The sequence below is a fragment of the Aulostomus chinensis genome, chromosome 13 (genome assembly GCF_037954235.1).
Source record: "Aulostomus chinensis isolate RoL2024-O1b breed Wild chromosome 13, RoL_Achi_v1.0, whole genome shotgun sequence".
NCBI lineage: Eukaryota > Metazoa > Chordata > Actinopteri > Syngnathiformes > Aulostomidae > Aulostomus > Aulostomus chinensis.
In genome coordinates, this window is record NC_141332.1 from 26,369,472 (window position 1) to 26,383,559 (window position 14,088).

Genomic DNA, 14,088 nt, shown 5'->3' on the forward strand with positions numbered 1-14,088 from the left:
TCGGCTTAATCGACACATCAGCACAGTCTCACTAGTATTTGTCACAGACCGACATTTGGTCGACTCCCCGATGACGTCCTCGGCCGCCGTTGAGGACACCCCTGCTGCAGCGCTGGACAACGTAGGGGCAAATCTGTCTGCTTTGGATTTTGACGATAGGGGATTAGCGATCCAGGCAACGCGATGTTGCCCCGTTCCCTAACGACACCAAAAAAACCATTAGTTAAGTAAGCAAAAGCAGACAGAATGCAAAATTGTAGGACAGAGTCACGCGTTGCTGGTTGAAATGGATGAGAACGTTGGAGACACAACCATGCGACGCAGAGGGGGACCGTCGGCTGGGGACGTCACAGGGGATTTGACCAAACGTCGGTCTTTGACGAAGAGGAGTGAGACTCTGATATACCAGTTAAACCAGCTCGTGTTCGCATTAATACCAGTGAGAGCCGGAGCTGTTGAGCACGCGTGTCTGCTGGGGGTCATTTGACCCGGAATCAGGCGAAGACTGAACCTTGAAAGGGGTGCTTTGCTGTTGTTCTGAACAATATACCAGCCAACTCTGATGGCCCAGGGCGCTGAATTCCCCAAAAAATGAGTGTTGCAGCTTCAGTTGACTGCTTTCACATTAATGACGCGAACATCTGCTTTTTTTAAAGCACCGAAGGAGCTCAGTTTGCCTAAAACATCTGTTGATGGGTGAAGATTGGGGAAAATGTCAAAAAAAATAAAGTATAAACCACGTGATTCTAAATAAATATGGATTTTAGGAGACCCTGCGTCATGATAAAAGTCAAGGAAGAGCAAAGTCGCAGACACATTGTTCCTCGTGTTTCAGCTTGAAGGAAGTGCCTGAGTCTGATTGGAGGTGAAGGCAGACTCCAGCAGCCTGCAGCCTGCATGCATAAATCATGAGGGAATACATTTGCTTTCTCACTTTTTGGGAATTTAGCTGGCACTTTCACTTGGAGTGACTTAGAGAGAGTGTACAAACAGAAGGCCCCCAACTGAAATGACCTCATATTTACTGGAAAACAACAGCAAAGGAGCAGCGGACAACTTGCAAATCAGCCTCAGCCTCGTCTTAACATCACGATCCATGTAATTACAGTCGAATCGTCTTCCATGTGCTGTTGGTCAGTCTCTTCAGTGTAGCCCGTCCACTGCTCTTTCACTGCGGTGCCTTTCCTGTTTTTTCCCAGGCGTAAAGTTTCCTCCACCCCGGTGGTCGGTAAGCAGCCATAAATCAACGGCAGCAGCGACTTCCATAAATTTCCACTCCCGCTTCTCCTCTTTTGTGCTTTTAAAAAGGAAAGTCTTAAAATAGTGGCAAACGTGTATGTGTCACTTTCCTTTGTCACTTTGGTGCAAAACAAAACACACGCACACACATGCGTGGGTACACACACACACACACACACACACACACACACGCAGCATCTATTAGAAGTGAAAAAGTGATTTACTGTTGTAGTTTTGTTCTTACATACTTTCGTGAAACGTCTCGGTTTGGTTTTCGGGTCGAATGAAGTTGTCTCTGCTCACACTGACTCTCTGTTCACCGACTGCCTGCCTGAAGTGAAACACCGAAAATAAACACACTCCTTCTCTCTCTGTCCCCCTCTCCTCTCTCTCTCACCCACACAGCGCTGCTGTTTCTCAGCCCGCTCTCCCCGATCTGCCTCTCTTTCACTCACTCGTACTCACTTCCTGCAAACATCTCTCCCTGTACTGTTGGTGAACTCTCTCCGCTCCTCTCTCTCTCTCTCTCTCTCTCATCACTCTTCCGGCGTCCCTCTCTATCTCTCTGACCTCCTCCTCTTCATTCATTCATTTGTTCTAATTGCTCAGTTACTGTAACTTCGATACGCAGGTGCGTTAATGACCTTGCATTAATGCACCTGTTTTATCCATCTGGACAATTTAGTCTTAGTAGCAGGGTAGTGTGTGTGTGTGTGTGTGTGTGTGTGTGTGTGTGTGTGTGTGTGTGTGCTCACGCGCATAGCTCTGACACCACTCCTTCCTCCTGCAGGTTTTCATGACAAAAAACAGACGAATCACAGCAAAGTGATTTGGGTGTAGCAGGTTGTAAATGGCGGGGGGGGGGGGGGGGGGCGCAGATCAGAGATTCTTTCCTGCTCTTAACTTCATGACTGACTCAAACCACAACAGCCGTGCAGTTCTTACTCCAGCAACAACAACCAACAGCTCAACAGACCTCCAGCAGGGAGGAGCCTCATCAAACGCTGTGTGTTGTCGTGTTTACGAAGTTGCAAACATCAGTGTGACTCTTGGATCACGACACTCCCGGCGCCGGGCTCAGGAGCGGCGGGCGTAAACCGTTTAACTTTACTGATTCGGAGGGTGTGATTCTGCTGCTCTGCAACCCGGATCATTGTAGCAAAGAACAAAAAAGTGTCAGACAAAAAAATAAAAATGGGTGTATGGAGGAGGCGTGGCCAGCGAAGAGCGAGGAGCTCGTATCAATTCTTGTCGTGCAGCACATCTTCCTGAGACGGTGACTGACAGAAACGTTAGCCTGGCGCTTCATGTTGATGAAGCTCAGCGATGAAGATTGTTAGCTTGCACTCCACCGGTGTCACAGATACGGCGGCTGACTGACACGAACAATGACAACAAAGCTCTCGTCCCTCAAAGCGTTTCCTCGTCTTGTCTCTCTCTGTTCCTCTTCTGCAAAGATTCAGATGTCAGAAAACAAACACAAATGAGGCTGATAGTGAAGAAAGCTGACTTCTTCAAAGACAGCGCTTCACAAAATATACATCTCCCCCTTAAATTCTCATCACTAGCATGCTTGCGCCCACGCCGCCATGTCTCCCCGTCCTGAATCATCTGAAGGGTGGCATGATATCAGCGTGTGTTTAGCCTCAGTGTTGATCTGAGGCTGCGTTCAGGAGCAGATCTGACAGCGGAGCATGTCGAAGACTAGAGGTAATTACCTCCATTCAGCTGCTGCGACGCTCACAGCAGCCTGAGCGCATCTGAGAGACCTGAAAAAATATGCAAATAACGTCTTCAGCCTCGACACCTCATTCTCATGTTGGAATCAGCTGTCATTGTTGAGAGCCTCAGCGTGGTTCTCCACGGGGAACAGGCACTATTGGTTCTGTTGTCAGGTACCAGTTTAGGCCAATATTTCACACAGGAAGGATTTATTATGAGCACCAACTCTCAGAAGTCTGTATTCAGAAGTGCCAGCACTGTCGTGCTCTCTTATCAGCAGGAGAACAGTCCCCGTCACCGCCACCACGGAGGTTTGGCTGCCGCATTTGAGGGCAGATCGGTTTGACTCAGCCACGACCGGCACGCTCCGCTGCATCACCTTGATGAGGGTTCGCTCTCGGCGCGGAATCACCGGGTGCTTCCATATTTCACTCTGATGCTTGGAAATGACAGAAGAGTGATGGAAACTCCGCTGAAAGATGGTGTAGCTGATGGACGCGTCGATGGCTGGAGGACGCACACCCAAAGAAGAAGAAGTCTCAGGGACCAACACCAGATCTTCTGCCAGCATGTTGGTCAGGAGTGGTTAACCTCAGACACGCGTGCTTGGTGGTGGGGAAACCGGGCCACGCGGGGAGAACTCCCCACTGCGAGGACCCGGGACAGCAGAGGCTGGAACCCTCTTCCCTAGAGGCAACAGCGCCAACCCGCTGGCCAACACTGATCAAGTGGCTTTCGTGCGTGAAGCTAACGAGCCTAGATCCCAGAGCTTTTTTCAGAGATCCCAAGAAAAAGGATGTTCAGCCCTCCATGTTACAAACAGAGCAAACACAGTCCAACATGGCCGCCTGGCTGTCCAACAGCTGGACTAAGATTCTGAGACTTAGGAAAGAAGTCGCGCGTTACGTGGAAACAACCCAGCTGAAGCCAAACTCCTCACCCGGATCCACCCAGCTTCACTACAGAAAACCTTTGGCATCATTGGAGTTCTTACCGCCGGTCGTGTTCCTCTGATGTTGAGCCGGGTTTTTTGCCGCCTCCAAATGTTGCATGTTTACGCGGTAATGACTCCTGGTACCAGCATGTGACAGGTTGCTGGGTTTTTAAGTACACCTCATCTAAATGCAAATGCTGTCATTTATCAAAACTGTGATTCTGATGCAATTAATTATGCAGCCCACCCCCGCGGCACTTGGCTCTCGCCCCGTCAAGTGTGAAGACTACAGTGAATGTGGAGAGGGAGAGGAATGGGTATCGATCCTCAGCAGATGCTCCACGGTGTGTGTGTGTGTGTGTGTGTGTGTGTGGGTGTCGGTGTGTGTGTGAGTGTTGGTGTGAGTGTGTGGGTTATTGATTCTGTCTGCCAGATTGTTGCGTAAGCTCATTTTGATCACTCTAAGCAGCACGAAGCCACAGAGACAGACAGGTTTTCACAGGCTTTTTTTCTTGTAAGTTTGTCTGAACTCAAAATTGTTGATCATCAGGCAGCACGAGACCAACGGCACCAACGCGGTCCTGCTAAGGTGTTAAGTTTGCACGGGTTCTTAAGCTCTACTGGAGGGCTGGGAAGTCCTTGTCCTGGTCGAAGCAATAACTCGCTGCTGAATAACCAAAACCTTTCCCACTCCGAGCGGCAGCGTGAGACGCACCAGGACCAGACCGCTTGTGCTCCACTCTCACATTTGTCTGCAGGATGTGGACATCACACTTCTTCCTGCCCGGCTGACTCAGAACAACCTGGTGTCAGCAAGTTTCCCTCCACAAACTAATTCATGCAAATTAATTTATGTAAATAATTCTGACGACTGGGTCTGAATTGGTAATTCGACAGTGTGACATTTGGTCCTTAATGCAACAACACTGTAAAATTTTTGTTTCCAGACGCACAGCAGATGAAACAGCAAAAGATCACATCTTAAACCCTCCCTGCGTCGCCTCTGTGGCAGATCCTGCTCCCCCCCCAGCATGTATCATGAGTGCGTGTCCCCATCAGGAGAGACGATGTTCATTCACCCTGGAGGAGCAGCAGTGTGACGTCACTGATGATTTAAATCATCAAATCTGTGAGGAGTGCCGTGCTGGGGGGCTTTTTTGTTTATGGGTATTTGTCTTTCTCTCAAGTGAACATCACCAGCTCTCCCTGCCAAGCTGTTCTGGTCTTGGCTGCACCTCCCCTGGCGCTCTGGGGAGCACCGTGGACGACCACACGCGTCCCCCGTCACCTACGGCGAGGGGTTTCACGTGGCGCATGGAAGGATCGTACTACTGGCTGCAGTTCAGCGCCCCAGGTGGTCTTTTGTTTCCAACCCGAGGAGGCACTCGTGCAGCGGCAGGGTCACTCACCCTCATCCAGCCCCCCCCCACACGCACACACAAACACCCAACTGTGTCTGGCCAGAAGCCCTATGAAGCCTGAGGCAACAGGGGGGAGTGAGTCAGCAGCCCCCAGGCTGGCCATCAACACAATGGAGCGCAACACCCAGGCCCCAACCTTCAATTATCAAAGTCACCAGATCCACCAGAGGGAGGTGATTCTAATTGGTTACATTCACACGAGGTTACTCATCATTTCAGTGATGTGAAAGGATTGGACACGCCCCCAAAGACACGTGAGTGAGTGTAACGTCAGTCCCAGCTCGCCACGGTGATCTCGACGCAGTTAACTCCCGCATGCGTCTCTAATACCCCCTTCACACTGCACTCTGAACCCGAGTGTTTAGCGGCTCGGCTCCGCTCGGCTCGCCTGCAGCATGAAAAATGCAACCCGTGTCGTCTTGGTTTCCCACGACCTTCCTGTCCCATCCTCATTTTGTCACTGTGCCGCCTGTCAGGCTTCGCCTGTAGCTTCTTCGGCTCCCTTCCAGACTCGCCAAAAACTCCATCCGCCTTCGCTGCATTGGCGCTCGGACATTTTCCAGTCTGTGCCGAGTTTCTATGCTTTGCAAAAGAGACAACACTGCAATGCACACAACGACAACGCTAATATTCGACTTGCGACGTCCATGTTGTCGTTTGTTTACCTCTGTGTTCCAGCGCACGTTTGTGTGAAATGATGACGTTGTCAGCGCGATGGCGTACGAGAGAGAAACACAGGCACGCAGCCTCACAGGGGGAGCTCAGACCCGGGTCTGCTGGAAGCTTGAATGAGCCCTGATGCTGAGCAAACACAGGTCCAAAAAGCCACGTTGACACGGGTTCTTCAGTGTGGAAAGGGTACAACACACTCCCCCGTCCTCACCTGACAATCAGCTGATTCATTACATAGTCACACACACACACACAGTCACACAAACACACACACACACACAGGAGGTAGCAGCAGTCATTCACATTCTCTATCGCTCCTTGACATAGAGCTCAACGCTACCTGCTGCCGTCACAGTTTCAGCTGTGGAAACACTGAATAAATGAAGACATCATGTTTTCCCATCTGTTAATTTACACCTGCCGCTGGCGCTTTCAGGGGTTAAAGAGGTTTTTTCTATTGAGAGAGACGAACGTTTGTAGTCCAACAGGAAGTTAGCATCTTTCCACCAAAGACCGGGGGGCTGTTTTACTGGATTTGGGATCGTTTCAGAATATAAATTCTTTTGCAAAGAAAAGTTCATGAGAATTTTGTTCAGTCGCTAACTGCCGCGAATCAACAGAGCTTCCATGATTACAGATAAACGTTATGACACGAACAAACGACCTAAAAGACTCCTGATTTCAATGTCCTCAGCAACCTTGGGAGTTTTGCTGAGTCACCTGTTTGCAACTGCGGTTTTTGAGACACGAGAGACTTTGAGACCCACGAGTGCGGAATTTCCTGATACGTTTTATTGCCGCAGACCAAATGTTGACATATCTTCTGCCGGCATGAACCTCAGTCCTTTCTTCAGGCCTGTAGCGTGTACAGCAGCAGCTCTGACCACTCCAGCCACCAGACGTGATCACGGGACCGGCCGATGTTTCGAGGACCCATGCAGGTCGGGACGGTAATCACCAACGTCCCCGTGAAGAGTGAAGTACTCTGCTTGTGTTATCTACAAAGCTGCGGGTCCAAACTCTGACTCAGGCTCTCACAAGCCTCTTTAACTGCTCCCAACAAACTGGCAGCAGTGAAGAAGAAGTGAGTCAAACGAAAACAAAGAGACTATTTTTGTGTTGTTACTGTTGTTATTATTCTCCTCAGCACCAGAAAATGGTGAAACCGCATTCAGCAGGTGGGCGGTGGATGGTTGATTACCAGCTGACCTCTGCACCGAAGTCGTGCACAGCGATCGCTCGATGAGAGCCGCGTCACGGATCTTTCATCTCTAGAAAGACACGTCGTTGGCTGCTCACCTTTATTCTGTGTTATCTTTCTCATTGGACTTCAAGAAGCCTCAGTGCTGAGACAAACCGAGCTGAAGCTGCAGGTGGGAATTCTTGGGTGTCAAATTCTCATCTGCAGCTTCCTTTTGTTGATGTTGTTGTTCAGCGGACAATCGCCACTGCGTGACAGCAAATCGACAACATCCCCTCAAATCAATCTGTCTCAATATTTCCTGCCCAAGTGTTTTTGACCATAAAGCCGCCAAGACTTTAACTGACGCATGATTATTCAAGTCAGAAATTCGTTCCAGCAGGCTGAAGACATAGAAAAGTTCCTAGCATTGTGCTTACGGATTCATCTTGATCTAAAATCAACCTGTCTTCTTGGTCTCCAGCCGAGGCTGAGCAGCCCTCCCCAACATTTCCTGGGGGATCCCGGCGCATTCATAAATCTGATGGGAGAGAAGCTCCCTTCTCATCCCTGGGGTCTCCTCCCGGTCCATCACCCTTCATAAAACATCAAAACTAATGAAACATTCTCCCCAGAGTTGCTGAGACCAACATTTTATTTCTCTCTGATCAGCAGCCAAATAATAGTTCGGACTAGAAGATATTACTAGTCTTGGCTTGTTAGAAACAGTAACTTGGCATTTCTCTGCGATAAATAATGAATGATGCATTTGTCCAAATTTTCCTGCTAACTGTCCAATCAAGTAGCTGACGAGTCAAAGCAGCCAAGTGTGATTCAGACTGGAGGGAAACTGGGGGTTTATGAGGCTGATTTCCAAAGCAGGTGGCAACGAGTCCCTGGCCTTCATGCAAAAATACACAAATGTATTCCTGAAGACATTTTCAAGACCGGCACACATTCAGGAACACACACACACACACACACACACACACACACACTAAAATGCTATTCAGACCTTCCAAAAAACAAAAAAACAAAAACAACAACACAGTAGCACAGCCTGAACCCAACAGGACACCGAAGCAATAAATCTTAAAATAATCTCAGTTGCATTTGGATGAGAGCTTCTTGTAATAAATATAATAAATGTATGATAATGTGAAAGCAGAGATTCACCTCCAGCCGTCACTTTCACAAAGAAAAGGACCTGCTGCTGCTGCTGCTGCTGCTGCTGCTAGACCTGCTGCTGCTGCTGCTGCTGCTGCTGCTGCTAGACCTGCTGCTGCTGCTGCTGCTGCTGCTGCTGCTGCTAGACCTGCTGCTGCTGCTGCTGCTGCTGCTGCTGCTGCTGCTGCTGCTAGACCTGCTGCAGCTGGACCTGCTGCTGCCGGACCTGCTGCTGTCGGACCTGCTGAAGCTGGACCTGCTGCTGCTGGACCTACTGCAGCTGCTGCAGCTGCTAGACCTGCTGCTGCTGCTGTGGACCTGCTGCTGCAGCTGGACCTGCTGCTGTGGACCTGCTGCTGCAGCTGGACCTGCTGCTGCTGTCCAGCTACTCCTTCTCATGTGTCTCCTCTAAAAGAAGACGATTTCTTGTCGTGACGGCGGTGAGAGCATGGAGCTCCAGGAGTGTGTTCATGCAACCCTGTGACTCTACACCTGGAGCTGATTTCAGGTCTGGTTGTTGGAGATTAATCTGGTTTGATGCGCCGCCTGACTCACTCTGGTACATTAAAAGCAGCCTACATCAGTAACGTGAGCCTATGTTACTGCCATCCAACTTGCGATGCATTAGAGTTAGAAGTACTACACTTTATGATATTTTGTTTGTTTAAATGGTCCAAATCAGCCTCTCCTCTCTGTCTGAGAGGCCGTGAACAATCTGCTGCCCAACGTGGGCGGCAACACGACAGAGATCAGATTTCAGTGGAGGAGGGAGAGGGCAGGATGCACTCAGCACGTGTTGAGTTTGTGTACTAGAAAGTTCTTTGCAACAGGTGTTCGTCCTGTAATTAACAATGGTCTCCCGCCTGGAGTCTTCCACTGATGCTGCAGCCATCGTTTGGCGTCTGCTTGAGATGCAGCGGCCTGATGTCCAAGTACAGTGTTTCAAAATGTGCCGGACATCCATGTAGAGAGAGGAAATCTGAGGGAGGGGTTAAGTTAAACAAACACGGCTCGCAGCAGCAGACGGGTTAGCAGCACAGCTTCCAACCCTGTCACGGCAGCTCCCTCGTAGCAAGGAGCAGCGATGAGTCCTCGTTAGCATTTGGAACTTCCGCTTCCCTCGTCTCCAAATCCCGGCTGCACTTAACCCAAGTTTAGATTTCAACATTTGGTTAAAAACAAAACAAAAAATCATTAAATACAACACTCGTGACTTGCCGAGCGTTTGTGTCTTAAAAATGGCGGTTGCTAACAAGTGGCTCAGCAAGGCGGAGGTCGCCACAGACATGAAACGCCACCGCAGCAGAGTCATGAGGTCAAGAGTTCATTCATAGCGATCAAATTTACACGTCAGAAGGATGATCCTAGCGTACAAAAGTCTTGTGAACTTTTGTTGTCTTCCGAGTTGATCTCCGTCAGTTGGATGTAAAAAAAAACCCAAGAGCACGTGACGCCTGCAGCGCCGTATCTGCTAGCGCGTCTGTCCTGCGCTCAAACATCCCATGAAAACAGCAGGAACTACAGCTGTCAGTCACCTCCTGCACCACCCGTCTACTTCCTTGTGTCCATCCTCTGCTCCCTCCACCTCCATGTACAGATGTCTCATGTCCACATGGTCATAATTACTACAACCTCTAGATGGCACCTTTCACTTAGCCACTCCGATGGCTTGTGTTCCAGGGAGGAAAGTCTGAATCACTGCTTAAATATTTGGATGTTACTGATGTTTTCCAAGAGCAATACGATAATCACACGCCCTCGATTTAAGTATAAAAGCCCGTCTCCAAAATGTGTGTCTAGAAACAGAAGACCTTAATAGGACTGCATCATTACTTGTCTGTGGCCTTGTGCCCAGGGGTCTCATGCACCCCCAATCTGAGCCTGATTAAAACCCACTGATCCAGAACTGACACGTGAAACAATTTCCATCGACGGTAAAAGCGAGAGCACGCCAGCGGCGCTCCAAGCCGTCTCACATGCTTCCCTACCTGCAGCGTCTGGCTGGTCACGGGTGAGCTGAGAGGCGTGAACTGTGAACGATGCAGGTGGGATCCTCTGATCATATCAGCCGCTACGGCACATTGCACCTCCACCTTTGATCGAACTGGGCTGGGCTTGTCTGGCCCATAAATATTACATCATCACCGCCAAGCCCTCGGGGACCAGAGTTGATAACACAAGTCTGTAGACGACAACACAACGTGTCACAATGCACCATTTTACACACAACGTGTCCAGGACGTCCACTCCATCTACATTCAGCCCTGCAAGTGAAATGAGACACACGTCTGCACAGTAAAAGACACATTTTGCAAGAAGGTATAAAAAGTAAAAAAACAACAACAACGAGTAGTTCATTACAATTTGATGGTTTTGATCTGTGCAGGTTGTACGGTCCAAGTCTTACCGTCCTGCAGTCGGCCTGACACGAGGCTCCATTCAGAGCAAGAAAGGATGAAACGCAGAAGTTTAACCTGTTGGCTGATCACATATTTAGCTTCACTGATAAAATAATCCCTCCCTCCATCTTCTCCCTCTTCTCCTGTTGAGGGTGGTGGGGGTGGAGCCTATCCCAGCAGCCTTCCCCCTGGACAGGTCACCAGTCCATGGCAGGGCCAACACATAGAGACAGACGACCATTGGCTCTCCCAGCCACACCTACGGTCAATTTAGAGTCTGGATTAATCTGGTCCCTCTTGATGTCTTTGGACTGTGGAGGAAGCTGGAGTACCAGAGAGAACCCAGCAGGAACAGGGAGAACATGGAGACTCACCCAGAAAGACCCCGTGCTGCAGCTGGGGCTCCACCCACAACCTTCTTGCTGGGGGCCACAGGGAGGACCACTGCTCCACCCACAACCTTCTTGCTGGGGGGCCACAGTGAGGACCACTGCTCCACCTGATTTAACCCACTAACGCCGGGTAAAACAAGGCACTTTTTTCAAGAGGCTCCTAAACGCCGAGGGTTTTCTGACAAACTTGGTGGAATTCTGCAGTCAAACCTGTGCTCCTCTGCAGCTGCAGGGGACAAAAGTACCGTCGACCTTCGACATCTCCCCGCAGCTCATGACATGTTCCTCAAAAATCAATAAACACTACACAAAAAAGCAGACGACGCGGATGTCACAACAACTATAAATATGTTGCAGCAGGTCAAAGGGGAAATGCCCATAAAAATGCAATAACAAGGCTGGTAGCAGGGGACACATGCCAAAGGATCAATAGCCCATGTTATAGATCGATTACTGATCGAATAATAGGCACAGCTGCAGGATACCACACACTCACACACACACCCACACACTTATGGAAAACTCTATACCCTAATCCGCATTAAGGAGATCAATACCAGGCGGTAAATTAGGGGTCTACACGTGGAGGTCACAGGACTGCCGAGCAATATTCAATAATCAACTCGATATCAACTCGATTAGCATTGAGAACTCAACGACTCCCGATGACGTGAGTCATCCAGGTCACGCAGGACGAGCATCGCGAGCCCTTTCATGACATAATCCACGCTCAGGGAGGAAAAAACAAACTGAGTTGGAGGCGCAGAGAGACGCGAACCCAGCTGAGGATTCCAGGACTTTCACAAACTCCCCTGACACAAAAAATACGGATCGATGTTGTCGATTCGGTGCAGGTCACGTCACCTCAGCCGCGGAGACGAGCGAGCTGGACGCGGGAGAATCTGCGGGAATAAAGGCGGATTTCACTCACCATTTCTCAGCGGAGACGCCGGGTCCTTCCAGCGTGTCACGACTAAATCCCCAACGAGCCCGAATCACATCGTTCTTCAGTTCGAGATCAGGGCGAAACTAATGGCCGAGCCCCCCCAGCCCCCCAGCCCCCACAAAAAAATAGGAAAAGAGAAGGGAAGTGGTGCTGCTGGAGAGTCCGTGCGCCACAAGCCGCAGCGGGATGGAAGGAGAAGCTGGCGGGGAGACAGGAGGAGGTTCCCGGGGAGGTGAGGACACCCCGCCGGCGCGCACTCAGCCCGCCGCGGACACGCTGCGCTCCGAAGCTTGTCCGGACCGTCCGTGGACACGAACCCGCGCTGGTGTCGGTCCTCTTCTTCAGCCCCGCTGCCAGGGAAGGACACAGCAACTCTGTCTCTCTCTCCCTCACTTCTGACTGTCGCTGTCACTCCACTTTCATCCACGGATGGTTCAGGAGGAGGCGGGAGCCCGGCTCGGGCCGAGGACCCCCCGCCCCCCAGGGTCACGCTGCGCGCTGCGGTGGAAGGAGCCTGAGCTTTGCCTCGTTGGTGCTTTCGCTAATATTTGATTTCATCCTGATAAATCAGATGGAAGCAACTCGACATCGATGATTATTAAATGTGAAGTTTACTGCCCTTCATAATGAGGCTTCGTCTCGTTTTGTTTGAGTTTCACTTCTGTTTCAAAAAAACATTTGAACAAGGATTTGATTCCTAACTTCATTCAAATATGGCCGTCTATCTTTGTCAGATTCCAAAGGTTTCTCCTGTGGGTGCTGAGGTTTCAAAAAAGCCCCAATTTCACCTGGAGGGTGACGTCACAGCTGAAAAAACGACGCGACTCAGGATTAAATTAAGAGTTTCTGATGTTCAGCCGGTTTACCTCATCATCAGGTGAACGCCTGGCGTTTATAGTAGGGTGTTCATCTTGTGTCGTTCATGAATCAAATAAAAAAATGGAGATAATTTAAAAAATCTTTACAAAAACAACTGAATGTTAGATTTATACTTTGTTGTACAATAAATACATGTGATTTATGGACTTGTGCAGAGGGTTTTTTTAATTCCTAAAACCTCTGCACAAGTCCATAAATCACATGTATTTATTGTTGTGTCATAAGCAGCAGATGAGGAGTGAAGAAGGGACAGAAGCTGAAACACGCGTCACCATCCACTGTGTTTTCGCCTACATTTGATCCGGAACACTCAGGTTTAAAAAAATGAAATCAGCCAGCAGTTAAACTCCTTAAATTACACGTTTTAAAAATTCTTGCACCTAACCTGGAATTTTTAAACGAGAGCGAAGAGCAGGTGGCGTTTAAGGACTTTAATGCTCCGCGCCAAACAAACGAGTGACCACTGGGAGGGTTTACTTTCTCACGTGTGAGGTGAGGACATCCTCAGAGGGACGAACCGTGCGTATCGTTACTAGAATCTTAATTCTGAAAATTCCTGCGGTGTTACAGGAGCAGCACCAGTCGTCATGGCGACAGAGACATCATATCCAGGTGGTGTCATGGTGGCATCGTCACATTTTGAAGTCCGGTAGTCTGGCCTGTAATTATCCCTCCTGTTTTTCCTCCGAATGTCGCTTCCCTCAGATGGTTGGACGTTAAACAAAGAGACAGCGGCGAGGACGTCTTTAAGGTTCTTCAGAAGAGACGAATGAGCAACGAGACGGCAGAACGGGGCGGAACCCTGGAGGGAAGTTTGGTAACGGCTGGGTGGCAGAGAACAAGGATTTTCGTATCGTTTGAACTCCATTTTCCTTTTTCCTTCAGCTTCACGCTGTGGCTCAGGGATCCCACGTCGCCTGGATGAAGCGAAATCAAATCTGTTACATCTTAACTTTTGCCAAAATGAATTGATTCACTCAAACTTTGGGTGTGGTCGCAGCTCTTCTGACTCCACCCAGCTCGAAGCTGTTGCAGAACACGCCTCTAGAGGGCAGCGCAGGCCGGATCGTCAGACATTACATATCTATAAATGTTAAACTGTGCTTTAACTACCACAATCAAAACTCTGTTTTCCAC

The 14,088-nt window shown here is 49.5% G+C and overlaps 1 protein-coding gene across 3 annotated transcripts in view; it reads right to left on the reverse strand.

Moving 5' to 3' along the window:
• The window catches only part of htr4 (5-hydroxytryptamine receptor 4), a 112,305-nt gene extending 99,823 nt beyond the window's left edge, over positions 1-12,482 (reverse strand). For all 3 annotated transcript variants that reach the window (XM_086222327.1, XM_086222328.1, XM_086222329.1), the window contains exon 1: positions 12,058-12,482. The gene's annotated coding sequence lies outside the window, so the exon portion shown is untranslated. The remainder of the gene's footprint in view (positions 1-12,057) is intronic.
• Positions 12,483-14,088: the final 1,606 nt, after the last annotated feature.